This window comes from Notolepis coatsorum (assembly GCF_963971535.1).
Source record: "Notolepis coatsorum genome assembly, chromosome: 20".
Lineage (NCBI taxonomy): Eukaryota > Metazoa > Chordata > Actinopteri > Aulopiformes > Paralepididae > Notolepis > Notolepis coatsorum.
The window spans coordinates 28,468,171-28,492,505 of NC_140184.1; positions in this window are offsets into that span (position 1 = coordinate 28,468,171).

Here is a 24,335-nt window from a genome sequence, read left to right on the forward strand (position 1 = left end):
CAAAAATTCAAACGGCAGCCGAGGGAGTCTGCAGGGGAGCAGGGAGCGGAACAGCGGAGGCAGCGTACGCTGTCTGCACAAGGAGGACGAAGTGAAAATATGTTTTTTTTTTTTACCATATTCATACCTCACTTCCACATATGGGTGGGTGAAAGCTCTGCTGCCTCAGTCGAGGCTGACAGCCCATCTTGTGTGACTCACGGCGCTCATATTGAGCATGTGGAGCTGTTGTCTCTCCCCACTCCTCCTCCTCCTCGTCCTCCTCCTCCTCCTCGTCTTTTCACATGGTGATAAATACTCGTAATAAAGGAGATACATTAGAGGAAGATTTACTTTTTTTTTTAAATTTAACTGGAAGACAGAGACAGATATCGATCGTGTGGTGGTGGTGAAGCATTGCCTCCCTGGGCCGATCTATCTGTCTAGTAACTAGTAACACATCAGCAGTAATGTGGCATGCCACAGGGAGAACCATGCCTCTGCATATAGACTTTATTTATACTTCACACTTTGCATAATGCAGATATTAGGCCTTCTTATGACCCACACTATAATGCAGATACAAATCCATGTGCATTATGCACATTTGCCCCGGTGAAATCTTCCTGTGGAATCATGTTTGGCTGTAGAGTAGATCCGGAGAAAAACACCTTGACCTTGACATTGTGCTAAACCCCCATGCATGTGATCGTAATATCTACCAGAATATTCCAGTCTGTTTCATATGAATGCTCTCCGGAATTTAGAATGTGTCAAAACAATACGGTCTGGTCCAGGGATTGCTATGCTAATAAACACAGGAAGTGAGATTACCATAATACATTTCTCCTGCGCCACACAGAGCCAGAAGTGTATCCCCGAGCATGCTCTCTGATGTCCAATCCTCTGCATGGCTATTTATTCATGACTAATGTCGCCACAACATAATACAGGGGTTATATGATGACAGTACGTTTATGTGACCACATCTGTTGAATATGAATTCACCGGTTTGACTGGTAATCTGTCGACAGATTGAACCCTGTCAAACAACACAAGAGAGAGAAGAGAGGGAGAAAGCAAGAGAGAGAGAGAGAGAGAGGGAGAGAGAGAGAGAGAGAGAGAGAGAGAGAGAGAGAGAGAGAGAGAGAGAGAGGGCTATTGGAACAGACAATGATTTTTACAGTCCCAGCAGCAGGAAGCACCTGTGTTACAGTGACCTACCGGATGTATCTGTCAAGCCTGGTCCCAGGTGGTGGCATAAAGTGTGTGTGTGGGCGTGTGTGTGTGTTTGTGTGCATGCGCGCACGTGTGTGTGTGTGTGTGTGTGTGTGTGTGTGAGTTTACCTCGTTTATGTCAAGTGGATTTGTGCGGCAATGGGAAGCCAGTGCATCTCGCTAAAAAGTGGGGTGACTTTGTTAGGTTTGAGATCAAACAGGCTGCTGCGTTCTGTATGAACATAAGCGAACATAAGCTCTTTTAACAGGTGTGGCCTGCACTCTGACAGTTAACACCCAATTAAGCATAACAATTGCAGTACCTGAAACCAGTCAAAAATCGCCCCACTCTGAGCTTCGGGCCAGTTCAAACCAGCTATCAGATTTAAACCAAATACTCTTCAAATACTGTAAATTATTATAATTTAGGACCTGCTCAGAGGTCATTAATCGGCATGCATGCGATTCGTCTCTGCGATTAACCTATCACGTCGTCCTTCCCCCAAGGGCAGCCGGGAGCAGACAGGCGACAACGTGAGCCGCGCCAGGGGACCAATCCAAGTGCTCCTGTCCGTCTTCGTCAAGGATGCCACAGCGTTAGCGATCTTGTTGTTGTGCATGTTTTTCCATTGGGTTTATCTTATCGGGGGGGGGGGGGGGGGAAACCCTTGCGAGCACGGGGAGAACATGCAAACTCCACACAGAAAGGCCTGGGAGATACCCCACCTGGGTAACTGGCATCATGGAAACCTGGTCCGCAAGTGGGAATCGACCCTGGACCTTCTTGCTGTGAGGCGACAGTGTTAACCACTACACCACCGTGCTGCTAGATAGAAGAAATATGACTCAATCTTTAGCATCCAGTAGGATGTTACCTCGGTGACTCTAGTTGGTACACAATGATTCAAAGTTTTCAAAGTTGTGACATGGTATGTATGCACGCATTCTTGTATGCAGGACAAGTTGAACTCTGTATTAGTGTGTGTGTGCGTGTAGCAAAAGAGGGAGAGATCACAAGTTCCAATGTGTGAAAACCATGATGTGAGTGGGTATGCACATGTCTATATAATGTAAAGGGCAAGTATACTTGTGTATGTGTGTGTGTGTGTGTGTGTGTGTGTGTGTGTGTGTGTGTGTGTGTGTGTGTGTGTGTGTGTGTGCACGTGCGGCGTGCGTGTGTGTGCACGTGTGTGTGCGCGTGTGTTCCTGTGTGATACCAGTGTGTCATCCAGTGGGCAGTGTGTGAGTGTGTGTGTGCGTGTGTGTGTGTGTGTGTGTGTGTGTGTGTGTGTGTGTGTGTGTGTGTGTGTGTGTGTGTGTGTGTGTGTGTGTGTGTGTGTCTCTCAGGTGTAGTGATTGTGTGAAAGAGATACACAGCTCATACACAGGTCAGGCCTGCGAGCGGGCAGAGGGATGTGTGCACTGGGCCATGATCACCAACAGATGTGCAGCCCTCTACACACCGCCTCTCTGTCCCTCCTTCCCTCTGTCCCTAACCATCACCCCCCTTTCCAGGGAGAGGGGAAGCACAGCTGGTCTCGTTCTGCTAGCTGTGACTGTCCAGGAGACACATTTGGGTTTGTACTCAGATCTATAAAACTAAACAAATCTATAAAAATTCATATACAGAGGTAAAATGCAGTGATATACAACACTCTACAACATGATACACAGTATAGCCTATAGGCCAGTGGCGGCTGGCCACCGGGGGCGCTCGGGCGCCGACCCACCTGTTGAATGAGAGAAGAAAAATAAATATTTTTTTTTTGTTTTTTGTTTTATAGCCCTATAAATAATAAAATGTTTAAAATGAATAATATTTACTCATTTTAAGTATGTTTGTGTTTCCAATGCACAATATAACGTTAAAATATCAAATATTAATAATCGTTTTCCTGAACAGGAAGTGACGATTCTGTCTGATAAAGAACGTTCCATTACCGTAGCCGCATTTCTCCTGCCGTATTTCTCTCGGGCTAGACGCAATAGCGTGTACGACGTGCACTGGTTTCATCGCTGTATCCGTCGCAGCCAATCAGTGCGTAACGCGCTGTGCGTTGAATATGATGTATTATGATGGAACTCGGGCGCGTTTTGAAGCGGTCTGCAAGCAGCCGAGCGTCTATAATTTCCATAGCATAGCCGCATTTCGCGGAGAAGCTCTCTGATTGGCCGACGCGGCGATGCCAGTACTTTCTGCTCTGAGTTTCGTAAAAGTCAGTCAAAGCTTACTAAAAGCAACGAGCAGTGAACTCCAAGCCCACGTGACTGAACTCAAACTAGAAAGAAACAGACTAAGAAACGACGTAAACTCCATGATCAAAACTGCAAAAAAGAATTTCATCAATGACAAAACTGAGGAAAACAAAAACAAACCACGTGAACTTTGGAAATTACTCAATAATCAACTAGGATGCAGTAAAAAACTTAAAACCAGATTCTCAAACATAAACATAAAAACGGACAACACGCTCATCACAGACAAGCTGGATGTAGCCAATTACTTAAACATTTTCTTCACAAACATAGCCACAACACTGGTAAACAAACTACCCTCCCACTCAGGGCTTTATGGGGTAGAACACATAGTAGCTTACTACAAAAACCTAGGGGTCCGCAAGGACGACTTCAAGCTGGAAATGGTAACAACAGATGAGGTACTCAATAAACTGAGCGCCCTCCAACCTAACAAGGCCACTGGCCATGACAACATCCCCTCCAAATTCCTCAGAGACTCAGCAGCCGCCATCACACCAATCATCACACACATAATAAACCTCTCCATAAAACAGGGACACGTCCCCAAGGACTTCAAAATTGCGAGGGTGACCCCTCTGCACAAAAAGGGCAGCAAATTAGACCCAGGCAACTACCGCCCTGTTTCTATTCTCACCTCCATCTCGAAAGTCATGGAAAAAAATAGTCTACGAACAGGTCGAAAAGTACCTAGCGGAAAAAAAATCTAATCTACGAATTCCAATCTGGCTTCAGAACATCCCACTCCACTGACACATGCCTTCTCTATTTGAATGACCACATCAAACAAGAGGTGGACGCAGGCAAATACTGCGGCATGGTCATGCTGGACCTACAAAAGGCCTTTGACACGGTCAATCACTCCATTCTGATTGACAAGCTAAAAGCAATTGGTTTTGATAGTCTATCAGTGAGCTGGATGCAATCCTACCTTGAGGGGAGGGAACAGATGGTGGAGGTAAACGGTACCCTATCCCCCCCCCCTCACAGTGAGCTGTGGTGTTCCACAAGGAAGCATACTAGGACCGCTACTGTTCCTAATTTATGCAAATGACATGTCGTCAGCTTGTGACTGCAACTTGTTCCTGTTTGCGGACGACTCAGCCCTGCTGGTCTCTGACAAGAACAAGTTACAGGTTGAAAAAAACCCTCAGCTTGGAACTAGGCAGAATCTGCATATGGCTCGCTGATAACAAACTATCATTACACATGGGCAAAACAGAGTCCATTCTCTTCGGTTCAAATAACAAACTCAGCAAGACCGACGGCTTCTCAGTTACAGTGGGTGACAATATTGTCACAAGGAAAGATGAAATTACCTACCTGGGTTCCATCCTAGAGGCTAATCTCTCCTGTGACAAAATGGCATCCAATGTAATAAAAAAAAAGTCAACCAACGAACTCGATTCTTGTACCGGATCTCCTCTCTGGTAAACAAGAACACCCTGAAGACTCTGGCAGGAGCACTCATTCAGGGGTACTACGACTATGCTTGCACCTCATGGTACCAAAGCACCTCAAAGGCGCTAAAAACAAAATTACAAACATCTCAAAACAAACTGGTCAGACTACTGCTTGACCTTACTCCTAGAACCCACCTCACCCCCTGCCCACTTTGACAACCTAGGATGGCTTAGAGTAGACGACAGAGTACAACAACTTGCAATGGGCCTGGTCTACAAGATACACTACACGACCATGGTACCCATGTACATGTCAAAATACTTCCCAAAAGGTCAGTGAATACCACGATCACAACACCAGAGGGAGCTCCACAAATCATGTTAAACCCAGATTCGGCTCAAATAAGGGACTAAACACGTTTCGCAATTATGCCACATCAATGTGGAACGCCCTACCCAAAGCTGTAAAGGAATGTGGATCACTACCCACTTTCAAAACCTCTCTCAAGGGACACCTACGGGAGACTGCAATTCAACACTGGCCCCTGTAAATATCCTAACCCAACCCCCTCCAATGTACAGTCATTTACCTAGTATGGTTTTGTCAATAGTTCAATGTACAATTGTGTTTGTTTGTACAGTGTCTCCTCCCCCCCCCCCCCCTCAATGTACAGTGTTACTTGTTTATACAGTGTGCCCCCCGCCCCCCACCCCCCCCGCCCCCAACCACCTCCAATGTAAATTACCCAGTATGGTTGTCAATATCCCAATGTACCCAACCCCCCCCACCCAACCTCCTCCAATGTACAGTTTCTACGTCAAATGTATATACTCCCTTTGCTTGACTCCTTCTGTATCACAAACAGTACTGTATTTGCAAATCTGGTATGTCATAAATGTATAGATGTAGCAGTACTGACTATCTGTATGTCATGTATGTCATATATGTCTATATGAATTGAAAATGGGGGACCCTGATGGAAACAAGACAAACGTCTTTCTCAGGTCTGCATCCCCTTAACAATTGTATGTATTGAGCCGTACTGTATTGTACCCATTCTGCAATCTGTTAAATAAAGTTTTCATTCATTCATTCATTCATTCCGTAGCCGCAGTTTGCAACATGTTCGAAGCTGTGTGTTGTGATGTAGTCTCGAGTCTGGACAGTGGGCAGTGAGTGGATATACATCGACAACAGTCTGGGGGACAGTCAGTGGACATACACTTATTAGCATTAAGCCCTCCGCTGGACCACGTTTCAATTAAACAAAGTGAGTTAATTCTCTCTCTCTCTCTCTCTCTCTCTCTCTCTCTCTCTCTCTCTCTCTCTCTCTCTCTCTCTCTCTCTCTCTCTCTCTCTCTCTCTCTCTCTCTCTCTCTCTCTCTCTCTCTCTCTCTAACTAACGTGATTCTCTCTCTCTCTCTCTCTCTCTCTCTCTCTCTCTCTCTCTCTCTCTCTCTCTCTCTCTCTCTCTCTCATCTCTCTCTCTCTCTCTCTCTCTCTCTCTAACTAACTAACATGATTCTCTCTTTCTCTCTCTCTCTCTCTCTCTCTCTCTCTCTCTCTCTCTCTCTCTCTCTCTCTCTCTCTCTCTCTCTCTCTCTCTCTCTCTCTCTCTCTCTAACTAACTAACGTGATTATCTCTCTCTCTCTCTCTCTCTCTCTCTCTCTCTCTCTCTCTCTCTCTTTCTCTCTCTCTCTGCGTATGCGTGTGTTTGGAGACGGAGCGAGTTTGTTTCTAACTTTTCTATTTATATATTGTGTTTCAAGTTGTGAATTAGACTGTACTTTATTTGACTGGTAGTGTTGTAAGTTGTGGGGAGTCAGTGTTCGCTTGGTCAGCTGTCCGCTGCCCGCTGCCCGCTGCCAGTGACATGCCAATGCGTGGTACATGTTTGCAAAATGTTTGGTATAGCGCCCCCCATGGAGAAGAATGTACCGGCCGCTACTGCTATAGGCTACTGTGTCCAGGTTCTATCTGATGTAAATATAACCACGGGTGCCTTCGTATATGCAGCCTGACACTCACAATAATGATATAATGCTGGATATGGACTCTGGGGAGAAGAGACAGGAGAACAAAGGGTTAACCCCTTATTTACCCCACATTTTGCAAAAAATGCTTGACGATTGTATACCCAAAGTAATTTGCGATTGAGTATACTTTATACTTATTGCACATGCATGAGTGACCTTAAGGTAACATTCTGAAGTTTCTTACACAATAAAGATAAATCACTTTGAGTGCTAATGTATTAGAGAAACAGAGGTTTGAACACACTGAAATAAAATATTTGCTCCCTACTTTTGTGTTGACTTGTTGCCAGATTCCTGTTTTTGGGTTCCAGCTAAGAGGTAGGAGCTGGAAAACATAATGGTTCCATAGCCTGACGTGGTAGTACAGGTCCAAAGTTTATAAAAATCCCACAGAAAATGTGTGTTTAACAAAGGTTTTTGTAATGTGTGTACCGCAATAATTCAGCGTGATTATCCAAAATGGCCGTCCACAGTCCGTTACAGGAACAAGACCGCAAGGCCCAGCAGAGACTGGTATGGTCAGCAGGGCCTACTACCAAGTCAGCAGGGCCTACTACCAGTGGCCCCCGACATTCAGGATATCTGTACCAAGCGAACCAATGGACTATTTTCTTTGCTGCAGTCAGAGAATACCAACACAGCCTTAGTGTCAACACAGCCTTAGTGTCAACGCAGCCTTAAGGCCTCTGCATGCTACAGCAAATTCAAAGCAACTTCGACACAACATCGACAAAGCAACGGTGTTGCAGACACTCTACCTTTATGCTTCTGCAAAATCAACGCGCAGCCTATGTAACATTGTACCCCGTATGTAGCTAGGTTCCCTAGATAGATGACGCTTCCCTTCTCAACCAACCCATTGATAAAAGCAGAAAAATAAGCATAATTTTTACTTCCGGGCGGGGGGTTTCAAAATAAAAGAGCGAGTCTAAAAGCACCGTAAATACGTTTATTTTTTACAATATCTAACGTTACACGAACCTAAACTAATCTAAAGTTAGTTTAGGTTCGTGTTAACTTTGGATAATGTACAAAATAAACGTATTTCCGGTGATTTTAGACGTCGCTCTTTTATTTTGAAAACCCCCGACCGGAAGTGTTATAGTGTCTGTTGCTAGCAGCTTAACTTTCTGTGCTTTTCGAGCTAACGTTACCGTAACATCATTAGTTTCCAATGGAGAGGACCTCGGCTCACATGCAGCTCAAACTACCTATTGGAATAAATTACTTGATTGATGTTTAACTTGTCCCTGTGTGTGTCCAGTCATTTCGACTAGCAAACGTTGTATTTAACGTTACCTCAGGACGGATACCATTGTATTTACTTGGTTAGCTAAGTAGCTAATGTGGATAGCATTTTGAATAGACCCAATGCTAGCTGGCTGGCTACAGCTTTATTTACTAAATTATGGAGGCTTTTTAATCGTCAAGGTAAGAGAGGATTTGTCATGATCAACTGAAGGCGTATGCGCTTGGGTTTTCAGAAAAAGGCGAGCTATTTGACGCTGATAATTTAGCGTCAACGCTGGCTTCAACAATGGAGGATATTATTCTCTGCGGGACTAATATTATTCTATGACAGCCCCGCCCCCATTCGCTAACCAACCAATCACTGCTACGCAATATCAACGCAACGGTTGTTCAGATTAGATTCTGGGGACATGTACGCAACGTCCAAGCAACACAGTCTACAAGACCCTCTAAAACAACCGCGCTGAAATCGCGCCGATGTTGTGTTGCAGTTGCTTTGAAGTTGCTGTAGCATGTAGAGGCCTTTAGTGTCAACGCAGCCGTAGTGGCAATGCAGCATTAGGTCCAACACAGAGCAACCATTTTACTGCAATGTACCACTACTTTTGTATGTGATAAATACACTTTGAACTTTGAACTCCTAGAAACTGGCATGGATGCTCAGAATGAATAAACCAACTGATTATTACAATTTTCCCTTTTCACTACTGGTGAAAGCATATACATTTTTCAAAAACATATATAATTATTATGTGTATTATCCACATATGCATCCGGCAACAATTTGGCTAGTTTTGCATAACACGCCTGACGATTGCATACCCAAAGTCATTTTTGACTTATTATACTGTATAGCACGTGCATGAGTCTGGTCTCTTTGAAAGGAAACATTCTGATCTTTCTTCCACACAAAGAAGAATCATTCTGCTAATGAAATTGAGTTACAGCTGGTTTGAACACACTGAAGTAAAAGTTTTGTGTACTCACATTTCTGTTTACTTGTTGCCAGATGCCTGTTTTTAAGTTCCAGCTGAGAGGTAGGAGCTGGAAAACATAACGTTCCATTGATTGATTGATTGATTGAAAACTTTATTAACAGATTGCAGAATCGGGGGGGCAGGTGGCGCACGGAGATTACGTTCGTCACCAACACCGGGAGACACTAGGATTCGCCTGTTCGAATCCAGCTCCCGGCGTTGCTATCAGCTTGGCTGTCCTCTCACGCTGATACAATTGGCTGTATCAGGGGCTGGGAAGCTGAAGGGTGGGTCCTGGGCGTTGTGGACAGCGACCCCTACAGTTCGGTCGGGGCGCCTGCTCAGCGAGGGTTGGATCTGAGGAGAGATAGTGTGGCCTCCCACACGCTACACTCTCCCCGGTGAGAACCTGCGCGGCCAGGTTGGCCTGCCCCAGGCTGCACATGCGTCGGAGGAAAGCATGTGACAGTCTCCGGTCTCCCGGACCAACAGTAGGGGACAGTACGCAACAACCAGGAAGGGTGGGGTGGGAGAAAAATCGGGAAAAAAGGAGGGGAAGAAAGATAATAATAAAAAAAAAAAAAACAGATTGCAGAATGGGTACAGTACAGTACAGCTCAATACATACAATTGTTAAGGGGATGTAGACCAGAGAAAGACTTTCATCTTGTTTACATCAGGGTCCCCCATTTTCAATCCATCATAACATATATGACATACACGACATACAGATAGACAGTACTGCTACATCTATACATTTATGACATACCAGATTTGCAAATACAGTACTGTTTGTGATACAAAAAGAGTCCAGAAAAGAGAGTATATACATTTGACGTAGAAACTGTACATTGGAGGAGGTTGGGTAGGTGGGGTGGGGTTGGGTGGGTGGGGGGGGGGACTGTACATTGGAGGTGTTTGGGTGGGTGGGGTGGGGGGGGATGGGTTGGGTAGGAGGGGTGGGTGGGGGACACTGTACAACTGTACAAGCAAAACTGTACATTGGAATATTGACAAAACCATACTGGTCATTTACTGTACATTGGAGGGGGTTGGGTTACGACATTTACAGGGGCCAGTTTCTAATTGCAGTCTCCCGTAGGTGTTCTTTGAGAGTGGTTTTGAAAGTGGGTAGTGATTCACATTCCTTTACAGCTTTGGGTAGGGCGTTCCACATTGATGTGGCATAATTGCAAAACGTGTTTACTCCCTTGTTTGAGCCGAATCTGGGTTTAACATGATTTGTGGAGCTCCCTCTGGTGTTGTGATCGTAGCCTGAAGTCTTATCTACAGTACAGGTCCAGTAGCGTGGTTGGGGTGGAGCTGGACTCCCTAGCGAGGGTGGCGGAGAGGAGGAGCCTTGCTAAGCTCCAGACTATCAGGGAAAACCCCTCCCACCCACTATACTCAGACTTGGCTGACAGGAGGAGCATGTTCAGTGCTAGGCTCACACTACCTAAATGCAGCACTGAACGGCACAGGAAGTCCTTCATTCCAACAGCCATCAGACTATACAATGCATCACTGTGCCTCACTGCATCACTGAGCACAGAGTGACAGTTACCATCTTCCTGGACTCTTACTTTTGAAATAGCACTGTGCAATATTACTGTCAATATTACTATTGTAGACTTCAGTATATTTTTACTGTATTTATTTACTGTATATTTTATAAACATTTTATTCTATTTTATTCTATTCTATTCTTATATTTTATTCTATTTATATTCTACTTTATTCTATTCTTAGGCAATTTGATTGGTTTTGTTATTCTTATTCGTGACCTGTTCTGTCTAAATGTTTAATGTTTAATGGAGAGGGACCCTGTCGGCCACCCGCCCCCTGCGGACGGGTGTCCCCCAGGGCTCGGTTTTAGGACCCCTTCTCTTCTCCCTCTACACTAAATCACTGGGTAACATTACCACGTCTCATGGCTTCTCCTACCACTGTTATGCCGACGATACTTAACTCTTCCTCTCCTTCCCTCCCTCAGATATCCACGTCTCTGAGCGGATCTCGGCCTGTCTGTCCGACATCTCCGCCTGGATGACGACCAACCACCTCAAACTGAACCTAAGCAAAACAGAATTGCTCCACCTGCCGGCCAAATCCTCCCCCCTGACCGACCTTTCCATCACAGTCGAGAATGCAGCTGTGACCGCGTCCCCGACCGCCAAGAACCTTGGTGTTGTCCTCGACGACCAGTTGAACTTCTCTGCTCACATCGCAGCGACAACCAGAACCTGCCGATTCCTCCTGAGCAACGTCAGAAGGATACGCCCCTTCCTGACAAAAGAAGCCACCCAACTCCTCGTCCAATCAACAGTAGTCTCCCGCCTCGACTACTGCAACGCACTGCTCGCTGGCCTCCCGGCCACTGCCACTAAGCCTCTTCAACTCATTCAGAACGCAGCGGCCCGCCTGATCTCAAACCTACCGAAGTCGGCCCATGTCACCCCACTTCTTAGGGACCTGCACTGGCTCCCCATTGCTGCACGAATCCGCTTCAAGGCCCTCGACCTAGCATACCGTGCGGCAAAGGGAACTGCTCCCGCCTACCTCCGGTCAATGGTCTCTAACTACACACCCTCAAGACCCCTACGCTCTGCATCTTCTGGCCGCCTCAGACCTACTCCTATCCAAGCTCCGGGAGGGTCATCAAAGAGAAGTCGCCTATTCTCAGTCCTTGCCCCACAATGGTGGAATGAACTACCCACCCCAGTTAGGACAGCCGAAACACGTCCAATCTTTCGCCGTCGACTAAAGACGCACTTCTTCAACCATTATCTGAATTAAAAAAAAAAAAAAAAAAAAATCTAACCCTAACTAACCATACTGTCATGCACTTGTCCTAATAAACTAACCTACACTGTAGCACTCAACACTTTGATGAACATTGTTACTCAGCTGATAGAGTTGTGCTCTTCCTGATGGCTTGTCGTACAGAACTTGTAAGTCGCTTTGGATAAAAGCGTCAGCTAAATGACTAAATGTAAATGTAAATGTAATGTTGAGCGATTTGCAGTGTCAAATTTCCCTCAGGATAATCAAAGTATTTCTATTCTATTCTATTCTATTCTATTCTATTCTATTCTATTCTATTCTATTCTATTCTATTCTATTCTATTCCAAAATTGATAATAATCCCATGGAATATTTGTTATTTCCAAAGGCTTTTGTAATGTGTGTACCGGTGTTAATTGTCACGATCAGAGCTCGTGTCTGCCAGATGAGGAGCAATCAGTGCGGCTGCAAGAGATCACCTCATCAAGCGTTCCCTACTTCAACTGGCAGAACCTGTCATCCAACGTCGCAGTGTTAAACTGCCTACCGAGGTACGACGACGCTACCTGAAGACCAGCTGTAACTACCCCTGTTTATGCTTGCCCTAACCTTCTGTTTCTTGTGCCCCAGGACTTCGCTCCAGCGTCCTTCCACCCTGACGTCTCGAGCTCCAGCGTCCTTCCACCCTGACGTCTCGAGCCACAGCGTCCTTCCACCCTGACGTCTCGAGCCCCAGCGTCCTTCCACCCTGACGTCTCGAGCCCCGCAAAGAGGACTCCTGCTCGCTCTCAAGCGCAAGACCTGTATCCTCTCTCTCTCGCTGCCGACAGCTGCACTGGAGTGCACCTGCTCTCATTCTTCTCCCCCCCAAGAACATTATAACCTCTGTGTTGTTCACATTCCTGTTTCACATTCCTGTTATACTCTGCTTGGTTGGGAAGAATAATTAAAGAACCCTAAACCGCTCCATTCTCTCCTCCTGTGTTTTGCTATTGGGCTCCGCAAGAACCCCCCATCCTCACATTAATTTGGCATGATTATCCAAAATGGCAGTCAAAATAAAGGACTTCGCTGGCTTCTTCTACCCCTGTCTCGTTGCGTTCAGCCGCCGCATGGGATAGCCTTGGCTCATTGGCTACAACAAAGGTGGTCAATCATTTTCGCCATCAGCGGTGACTGGCCGTTCATGACCCGGCCAAACTGGACGTGGTCACTTGTCCGAATGGCTCTTTCACGGAAAGCTAGTATGACATGTTTGGTTATCAATGGATTATTTGTAACCTCAAGGTTCATTATGATATCACTGGCTTCATGCTAACTTAGAAATCTGCCACAGCCTTAAAACAACAGTGATGTTAATGTTGGATGATCCACCTCTTTCTCATCATGGCAGAAATGTGTGTGTGAAATTTGGTGCAAATCAGACAAAGCATTGCTAAGTCACCACTTCCTGTTTACAATGAGTCTTTCCTAACTTAATTTGGATTTGGCAACTCTCAGAATTACACAATGAAATACATTTGTCCCTAGATGGGGGACATGACTGGTCTTATTGGCAAAGTTGTAGACAATGATGGCTTTATTATGTGCAAATATCTTGTGACAATTGGACTTATCGATTGGTCTTATCCTGCACACGTTATGTCTTTTCAAAGTTTCAAAGTTGACACCATCTTGTTGTGATTCACTGGCACACCTTTATCTATCCTTGTGGCAAAATGCATGTCTCTATCATGTAAATGGTAAATGGTGCATTTATATAGTGCTTTTATCCAAAGCACTTTGCAATTTTGCTCCTCACATTCTCACACTGACGGCAGAAGCAACCATGCAAGTTGCCGACCTGCTCGTTGGGAGCAATTAGGGGTTAAGTGTCTTGCTCGAGGACACTTCGACACGCTGCCCGGGAGGAGCGGGAATCGAACCGGTAACCTTCTGATTACCAGACGACCACTCCTGACTCACTGTCGCCCCAGTACTATGTCATAGCTAAATGTACATTTTGGGGATGGACCGACTAGCTGAGTTAGACTGTTAAGTGCTAAAGAAAACAATGTGATATAGTTGATTTATTAACTAGACACATGAGAAAACTACCTTTCCTTCAGTATTATGTGTGAATAGACCAGATGTGAGCCATGGGCCCTGTAGATCAGCAGGGACTCTAGGGTGCAGGCTTGCAGGGGTTGATGCTAACAAAAGGCCACTTGGCAAACAAAACATGGAAACACACACACACACACACACACACACACACACACACACACACACACACACACACACACACACACACACACACACACACACACACACACACACACACACACACACACACACACACACACACACACACACACACACACACACACACACACACACACACACACACACACACACACACAGAAGCAAACACATGGAAATACACGTACATACAAATAATAAACATAACACACACACAGCACAGATGACAGCCTATGCCTATGGTTTATGCTGTCAAGTTGTCTTGTTCCACCACATACTCAGACAAAGTGATGCATCCACAGAGGTCCTCTTCCTCAACATATGGATAGGTGATTTAGATAGATCATTAAATGATATATAAAGCACTAGATCTTCACGCATGGAGAGATTTACAGAGAGCATGCAATAGCAGGGCCAGGTGAATGAAACTCTGAGCAGAGAGAGGTTGTTATTTATGGTGACAATGACACTTCTTTTTCCAGTTGTGGAGACGGAAAGAGCTCACACACACACTGCAGATAATGAGGAGATGTCTGCAGGGAGCAGTTGGACTAGTGACTCACGGAGAGAAAAGCATACACACAAATAGAAAAACACATAATTGCACATACATTGTATATATATACACACACACACCAAAAGATTAAGATTGTGATTAACTCAGTGATAATTCCACTGCAGTTGCCCTGCTCCTCAGATAAGAGGCTCTACTGTCCCTGGGTCCCACACACAAAAACACATGGAAAAACACACACACGCACACACACACACACACACACACACACACACACACACAGCACGCGCGCGCGCACGCACGCACGCACACACACACACACACACACACACACACACACACACACACACACACACACACACACACACACACACACACACACTCTAGAATCGGATCACTTCACTTTCTAGTACATTGGAGTATGATTGCTGTGTTTTTTTGGAGCTCCTATTTATCTGCTGTAACATGAATTGGGACATACTAATAAACTTGACCTTGACCTTGTCAAGGGGTGTTCATTCCTTGGCTAACTACCCTGGAAAGGCAACTGTACAATATTGGCCCAAAAACTGGGTGAGAATGGTTATTGGCTACTGTGGGAGTTAAGACTCCCTTCCCCCATCTCTTTGATGATCTCCCTCTACCCATGTTTCCTTCCTACCCCCATCCCTCCCCCAATTCCTTCCTACCCCCCTTCCCCACCTTTCCATATGTCCTCAAAATGTCACGACACCCCTATAAGTTGTGTATTCCTGTGACCCCCACCCCTTCCAGTTGTGTATGTATAAAGATGTTTGAAGATCCGGTGAGGGGTATCTCTGTCGTGGTGTCATAGCTAAGCACCTCGTTGAGAGTTATACAGCCTAACTCTTAATATTTTGTATTGATACTTTGATTAATAAATCTTATTAATCAGGTCTCTTTTGACTGAGTAAGTTATTAGCTTCGGCTACTTCCGCCACACTACCACTCACAAATATATTTGCACTGACTGAAATAAAGACGCTAAGTAGCATACTCTGAAGTATAATAATAATAATATAATAATTGTTAGACTTGAAGTCTTTATTTGTCATGCAGTTTTAACACACACACGTGAGATGGGCGACCCACAGGAACACACACACACATGCACTGAGTCGCAGATGAAATGTCTCTCTGCACTTTTCCCATCCCGTCGTCCTTCCCCCCATGGGCAGCCGGGAGCAGATAGGGCGCCAACGTGAGCCGCGCCCCGGGGACCAATCCAAGTGCTCCTGTCCGTCCTCGTCAAGGACGCCACAGCGTTAGTGATCTGTTGTGCATGTTTTTCCATTGGGTTTATCTTATCGGGGGGGAAACCCTTGCGAGCACAGGGAGAACATGCAAACTCCACACAGAAAGGCCTGGGAGATACCCCACCTGAGTACCTGGCATCATGGAAACCTGGTCCCCAAGCGGGAATCGAACCCTGGACCTTCTTGCTGTGAGACGACAATGTTAACCACTACCACTGTGCCGCTAGTATGTTAGATATTCTGTCTCGTAATTGTATCTCACATGAGGTGTAGAGCAGAGCACAACGATCACAATTGCCAACAAAAATATTTTGTGTAGAATTTTCTTCATCAGGTTTTATTTTTTACTCCACATACCATAAAACTCTCCCTTTTGCTGGCCGAGTGTGGCTAATTAAAAGCTGGGTCTACCTTAATTGTTCATCTGGTTGCCATTGATGCTGCAAAGCTGAACTTTAACATTAAATCAGTCACATTTGCTGATCGCTATGAGAGAAAAAAGATTAAAAAAAAAGTATGACCTGAAATTCAAGGCGGTAAAATGGCCAGACTGTGTGGTGGGGGGAGGAAGTGTATTACAAGTTAAAGTAAAATACATTATAGGGTCATAATGTCTGGTGAAAATAAGTGAGTGGCTGTGCACAGCGAGTCTGTCTGCTGTGTGGTGCTGAACTGGAGAGCAAGAGGCAAGTCTCATTTATCTCTAAATTCACTAGCACTGACTCTTGGAGCTAGATCAAATTAATGATTGATCATTTATATGTCATTTGATTTGATTTTTTTTTTTTTATAAAAGTGACATACTGATTTAAATAAACAATATGATACTATTTTCCATCTTTGCTGAGCAAGATCGTGTGCGAAAGGAATTAAAGCCCTGTCCTATAAAGACGCCTGTCCCAAATATATGTTGAGTTCAGTGATTGAAGCAAATAAAAACCTGGGCTAGAGATAACACAAAACATACCTTCCTGTGACATATCAGACATACATATGTCACAAATCCTTCCCCTTCTGTACCCCTTCCTACCCACCCTGCTAGCATATATCACTACCACCCATCACAACAAACATAACATTTATATTACATTATTTATAATTATGATAACTATTATTGTAAATATATATATATATATATATATATATATATATATATATATATATATATATATATATATATATATATATATATATATATATATATATATATATATATATATATATATATATATATATATATATATATATATATATATATATATATATATATATATATATATACCATTTCCATTATTGTAGTGTGGATCATCTTTGTGCTTTTCTCTTTACATCCTAAAAGGCCACCAATAAATCAAATACTCTGAGAAATAAATCCAGTCTCTGTGACTGTCCCAAGGCCTGTCGTCAGTCATTTAAAATGTCAGGTTGGCCTGAATCTTATTAAGGGATAGGTTGGATTCAATCTTTTTTTTATGAATGACGATATTTGAGGAGTCTAATAACTTTCATTCATCAATTTTGTATTTGTGTTTTACTAAGAGCATATCAAAGTTTCATACTCCTTGCTGAATGGGGCAACAGTGGCTCGGGAGGTAGAGCAGTCGTCTGGTAATCCAGAGATCCCCAGTTCGATTCCCACTCCTCCCGGGAAGGGTGTCGATGTGTCCTTGAGCAAGACACTTAACCCCTAATTGCTTCCGATGAGCAGGTTGGCCCCTTGCATGGTTGCCTCCGCCGTTGGTGTGCAAGTGTGTGAGTGAATGGGTAAAATGTGAGGAACAAATTGTAAAGCGCTTTGGATAAAAGTGCTATATAAATGCAGCCATTTAGCATTTTGCTGTTTTACAGAGGCTGTCAGTGAACCCTGTCAGTAGCATTGATGATGGGAGCTAACATTATGCATCCCGTCCTCACAATTCAACTCACAATACTGAATGTAGCCTACTCGAGGCTGTGATTGACAGTGATACCATGCATATTTGATGTGAAAAATAAGTTATTGATTTGGGGACAAGCAAGCCAACCTTTTTGTTAAACATACTGTCAGATCATAATTATTCACTGTTTGTTAACCCCTTATGTCCGACAGGCCCTGTACCGGGCCGAGATTTATTTCACGTCATAAATAGATTAATAGTCCGTATTAATTAATGTAGCGTTTTCTTTTTCAAATGTAGCCAAGAGGAAAGACCCTAACCCTATCAAAACAGCAGTCAAAGGGTATATTTTCAGCACTATGTTTGTTTACCGTTTACCAATGATTGTAAGTGTTATTAGCGAAATATGAGTTCATAAATATCTCGGCGCATCCCGGCGGAAATTAGACGTTAATAGAGGAAGCTGTCATACAGTATATGTGTGTAGTCCTATGAAAGAAGAGACCCAGGGCTTTTGAATTTAATAAAACTACACTACCCAGCTCACACCAGCCCCTGTCAAACTAGGAGCCGTCTGGCGAGTAGATTTAATTTGAGATCAATAGATGTCCCTAGATACCACATACCAGGAACATGCAAGGACCTTGTAGAAGTGGAGAAATATTCCATTTACTCCATGTACTTCCATGTACTTTTAGGCCGATTTTCTGAAAATATGCCTAGGGCTTAAGAGGTTAACAACAGGCATAGTTATTAGGCTTACTAGCATAACGTGTTCTGGGTCATTGTACGCTCTGCATCTTCTGGCCGCCTCAGACCTACTCCTACTCAGACCTACTCCTATCCGAGCTCCGGGAGGGTCATCAAAGAGAAGCCGCCTATTCTCAGTCCTTGCCCCACAATGGTGGAATGAACTACCCACCCCAGTTAGGACAGCCGAATCCCGTCCAATCTTTCGCCGTCGACTAAAGACGCACTTCTTCAACCATTATCTGAAATAATAATAAAAAAAAAAATATATATATCTAACCCTAACTAACCTTACTGTCATGCACTTGTCCTAATAAACTAACTGTAACACGCAACACTTTGATGAACATTGTTACTCAGCTGATAGAGTTGTACCCTTCCTGATGACCTGTCGTACAGAACTTGTAAGTCGCTTTGGATAAAAGCGTCAGCTAAATGACTAAATGTAAATGTAAATGTAAATTGTCACTGACATCAGGTTGTTAAGCAGTTGATACAGTAGCGCAGATGGACTATAATGAAAGTCAGGACTGAGCAAAGTATAAATAACACATTTCTTTATATTATTATATTATATTTATATATTTTCATATTTCTTAGAAAATCGGAATAAATTGTACATATTTTTTATCTTTGGCAAGTGGCCATGGTATAAGCGGAATAATCAACTTGTAGGTGTGTGCATTAAACGGTTTTAACCCTCCGGACACCTTTGTTGCAATTCTCGTCAAATAGCCTTTTTTCCATGTGTGTTTGTGGATAGCGTTGGCTATATTTTATGTATATGCCAGGAAAGTAGCTCAGTATCACATCTTTGAGTCACATTACAATAATCCATGTTTTTTTTTTCCCAACGTGCGTTTTATACACCTTCCACCCTAGTCGCAGAAATGAACAGGTTGACTCCCATGTTAAACACATTTTTTTAATACACAGCCTGTACAGTTTAAAATTAGAATGAATCATAAGTAACATGATAAAAGGATGGATGAGGCCTCCAAGAGGTAGTTTGTGCATTTATTCAGGATTGTAACCATTATTTTCTTTAGGGTTAGGGTTACAGTTAGGGTTAGGGGCTTAGGGGGTTAGGGTTAGGGTAACCCTAACCCCCTAAACCTAACCCTAACCATAACCCCCTAACCCTAATTCAAATAAATTGTTAAAATCCTGAAAATGAATAAATATTCTATATGTATGGTGAGGACTGAAGTTAATAATGATATTCATGAAAAGAAATTGGAACAATACATGAAAAATATATGTTTTTACTGAGATTGCAGTTTCCGTCACTAGGGATTATCCCTTACCTATACTATTATGTCTATACAACTATTTAGTATGTACTATGCTACTATTGTACCTACTATGCTAATACATATGTCTATACTACCATACAGTCAAGTTCGACACTGCTAGATGAACAATACCACTTACCCATAGCTGCGAGAGGTGTACCCTTCTTACTGACATATTGTACACTTTGGATAAAAGCTTCAGCAAAATCAGGTTCCTGATTTACAAACGTGTCAGCCCGACCCCCAAAATAACGGGCCAGAGACTTGCAACCCCCACTATGCCTGGAGGTGGTTGAAGGCATACAAATGTTGCACACACACTACACACCTATCCAGACACATCCAAATGACAATACAACATAACAAAACAGCCTAACAACCATTGTATTATTTCAGGCCTATGCAGGCTAGTAGCAGAATGCAAGTCAGAAGTCAAAGTCAACATGTTGTTGTCATGTGTAAACTTACATTAGGGGATTTTTGGGGGGTGGAAATTACGTACAACTCACCTAATGTGATGGGTGGGCAGTATGCTTGTAGCACAGCAAGACCATTCTGTGTAATTTTGGAGATGGCCACACGTAGATCATCCTCCACATTTAGTGGCAATCTGCATTTATTTTTAATGTATGTCAGTGCCAAGAAAGTGTTTTTTCATAAGTAGGTAGAGCCAAATGGCATCAGTAGATAGAGCCAAACGGCATCAGGACATAAGTAAATAGAGCCAAACGGCATCAGTACATAAATAGGTAGAACCAAACGATATCAGTACATAAGTAGGTAGAGCCAAACAACATCAGTACATCCATTGCAACCTTGGATAGCTGGGGGTATTCCCTCTCGACTGAAATCCAGAACTCAGCCAGTGTCTTGGAATTAAACGCTGTCTTTAAGGTTTGATCGTTTGACAGTTCAACCAATGTGTCTTCCAATTGGGATGTCAGATGAGCTGTGGTTGTTGCAGTGAATGGTGATCGTATCCAGTCATATTGTTCCAGAGATGTATCCTCAGGGAAATACTTGTTACAGTGTTCCAGGAGGCCTTGAAGGTGGCTAGCGATATACCTCTTCACTGTATTAACACATTTCACATAGGAATTCATCCAGCTCATGAAACATATGAAACCTACCCATTTCAACGTGTGCAGTCCAACGTTCCACTTTCCTCTTGAATGCGTGGATTTTATCATTCAGTGACATGATGCTTGTGTTTTCACATTGCAATTACAATAAGTCAAAGTTTGTCAAATATGCACGACAAATACACTAACCTTGTTAACCAGCCAGGGTCAGTCAGGTGGTCAGTGAGCTTGGCATTAGGCAATGATAATCTATCCTATCTGTCAGTTAAGACTGCGGTACTGAAGGCCTATGAGTTGGTCCCAGAGGGCTAATGTGTCACCATCCCCAGTACTCTCTCTCTCTCCTGCAGGCTCAGAGCGACCCGATGAAAGTGCGGTGCGCTTTCCCAAAGTTTTCCCTGCGTGCACGGTCACAAGGGCAATGAGTCGGAATGAGGCTAAATGAACAGATGGGGGGGTTGTGAATACTTTAAAGTGTGTACTTGATTTTCCTTTGTCTGTGTCTCGTGGTGAGCTGTGGGATGCACAAAGAGCTTATCCGTCTTTGGAGGAGCTGTTTGGGTTAGGGTTAGGGTTGAGGTGGTGAGGTGAGGAGTGTGGCCGGTGGTTACTTTATTCAGGATGATATTATTGATGAGGAAGTGGGTGCCCCATGGTGAGGATTTTGTTGGGGATCCTATTTGTCAAGTCGTGGTTCCGTCCAAGTTTCGTAGTCAGGTGTTAAGAGTGGCTCATGATGGGTCAGGGCACTTGGGTGTCCAGGAGACATGACAGGATTTTACGTCACTTTTTGAAACTATTATGGCTAAAATACACTATTTCTAATCGTTTTAAAATGTTATTTGATTTCTGGAAGACCCCCCCATCAGTGTCTCATGACCCCCACTTTGGGAACGTTTGCGCTAAATGTAAATATAAATGTATCCTATATTATATATCTATATCTATATCAAATGACCCTTTCCAAGCTGTGTCTAACACAGTTAGCCGCTAGTACCCTGTCTATCTGATCAGATGCAGTGACAAGGTTACTTCCGAATCTGACTGAATCGACTGTTAAACTGAACACTTCTAGTCATTTTGCTTTGGACATCAAGACTTCTGCTTCTAAAATACATCTGCCTTCAACCAGCCTTTCATGTCCCTCAAAAGATGAGTGTTGCCTCGCTGTGATGCTGTTCCAACGTGCCAGCTGACACTTTCCTTTACATAAAACATCTATCCTCATAGATCTCTCAGAGCTCCATCCTGGCCACGGAGAAGAGTTGTAAAACCAAGGCTGATAGATGTCAGAGATCATATTCATGCTCCACATCTTAAAACCAATATCAATGGTCCGTGTCCACCGGAGTGTCTGAGTGTGAGAGATGATTGATGAGTTTCTGTTCCAGAGGTTAGCAGCGGAGCCGGGGGAGACGGCAGCGTGGCGGTGAGTGAGTGCGCCTGCCCGGCTAACAGAACAGACCATTTACCAACAACACAAACACAAGACCGATCACATGACTGGACTCAACATTAACTACAGTGTATAATGTGTGTGTCATCGTTGATGGATGTGCCACAAAATGTGCAGATGGGGGAAGTGGGAATGCTCGGTTGGTTCTGTGAGTCACACACCATTGGAAATGTTGAGTAATTATACATATATTCATTTGGGCTGTGCTGCAAGAGTCGTGATGCCTAATAGCACTTTAGATGACCGTTAATATTTAGTATTCAGGAGACTAGGCATCCCAGTTGATTAATTATTCACTAAATCCATTACTTACATCTGATCCTTGTCAGGGAACCTATATGCAAAATGGGCAGCCCCCACGCTCCAACTACATGATTACAACCATTTGTTATTAATGGCTGCTAGACGCCACAGCACACAGAGTATACAATATTAATACATTCAGGGACGATTCAATCACAACAACAACACAATACGGATAGTATGATGTTGCAGTGCTATCATTTGCTTGGCAAGAGTATGAGCCTGAACAATGAAAAGTATTACTCATTGGGAACCTTGTACAGTAGGAATGAATGAATGAATGAAAACTTTATTTAACAGATTGCAGAATGGGTACAATACAGTACGGCTCAATACATACAATTGTTAAGGGGATGCAGACCTGAGAAAGACGTTTGTCTTGTTTCCATCAGGGTCCCCCATTTTCAATTCATATAGGCTATAGTGTTACTATATATTCGGATAGCAGCCACATATGGGGACCATTCTGGTGGATGGGAGTTTGTTTGGGGATTTTAGTGAGCATTTTGTCTGGCTCGTCCTGAGGCTGTTCTGTCTTGGTTAAAATAGAAAACATGTCACTATCAAATTGTTTTGATAAATATTAAAGTATAGCAAGGGATTTGAGTGAGACCAGTCACCACACTGCAACTCAGCAGAGAGAGAGAGAGAGGTTACTTACTTACTAAACCTGTTTTAGCTACATTGAACTGTATCCTTTATAATTTATTTTAAAGTTTATTTTACTTATATAGAAATCCATAAATGGTTTAGCACATTCATACATTACTGACTTCCTGTCATTTTATGTGCCAACTCGAGCTATTAGATCGACCACAGCCGACCTCCTTAATGTACCCATTGTAAAAAACAAAAAAAGCGGTGAGAGTGCTTTCAGCTACTACGCCCCAAAACTTTGGAACACTCTCCCACAGGTCATTAGGACAGCAGACTCGGTTGACACAAAACGTACCTTTTTAAACTAGCTTTTAAATTAATTAATATCTTTATTGTCTTATTTAATATGGATAACATTTGAAGACATGATTATTGTACTGTCAATGAGAGCTATTTACTGCATTCTTTTTGTCCTGTCTATTGTATGCAGTGTTGCTTGGGGGGGTGTGAGCCCCTTTGGGGTGGTTAGTTTTTGAGTGTACTTGGATTTTTTGCTGGGTACGGTGATTGAGCCACCATTGTGGCACCGTGCCTGTCATTGTGCGTGGTGTTGGGGGTGTCGTTTCTGTGGGCTGATTCTGGTGACCTTGTGTTGCGAGGGGATCAGTGAGTTCTATGTATTTGCTTTCGGATTCTGCGGAGGGGGTCATGGTCCATGGACTGTGGCCGTGCCGGGGGGGGGGGGGGGGGGGGGGTGGTTGTTTGGGTGGACGGACATATTGGTGGTTTGATGGGGGTGTGTGTGGCATTGTGGGTGGTCTGGGATGGCACTGGGACCTTTGGGACGCTTTGGGGTGCTGTGGGGGTTGTGGTAGGTTCTTCATGCCTGGGGTGTCGGTGGGTCCCTGGGGTGTCGGTGGGTTGGGGGAGTTCAGTGGTGGGGACTTAAAGGGGTCCGTCGGGGCATGTGCGGGAGGTCTTGGGGGGTTTGGTTGGAGCCTATGGCGCCTACGGCTGGGCCTTTCCCGGACCTTTCA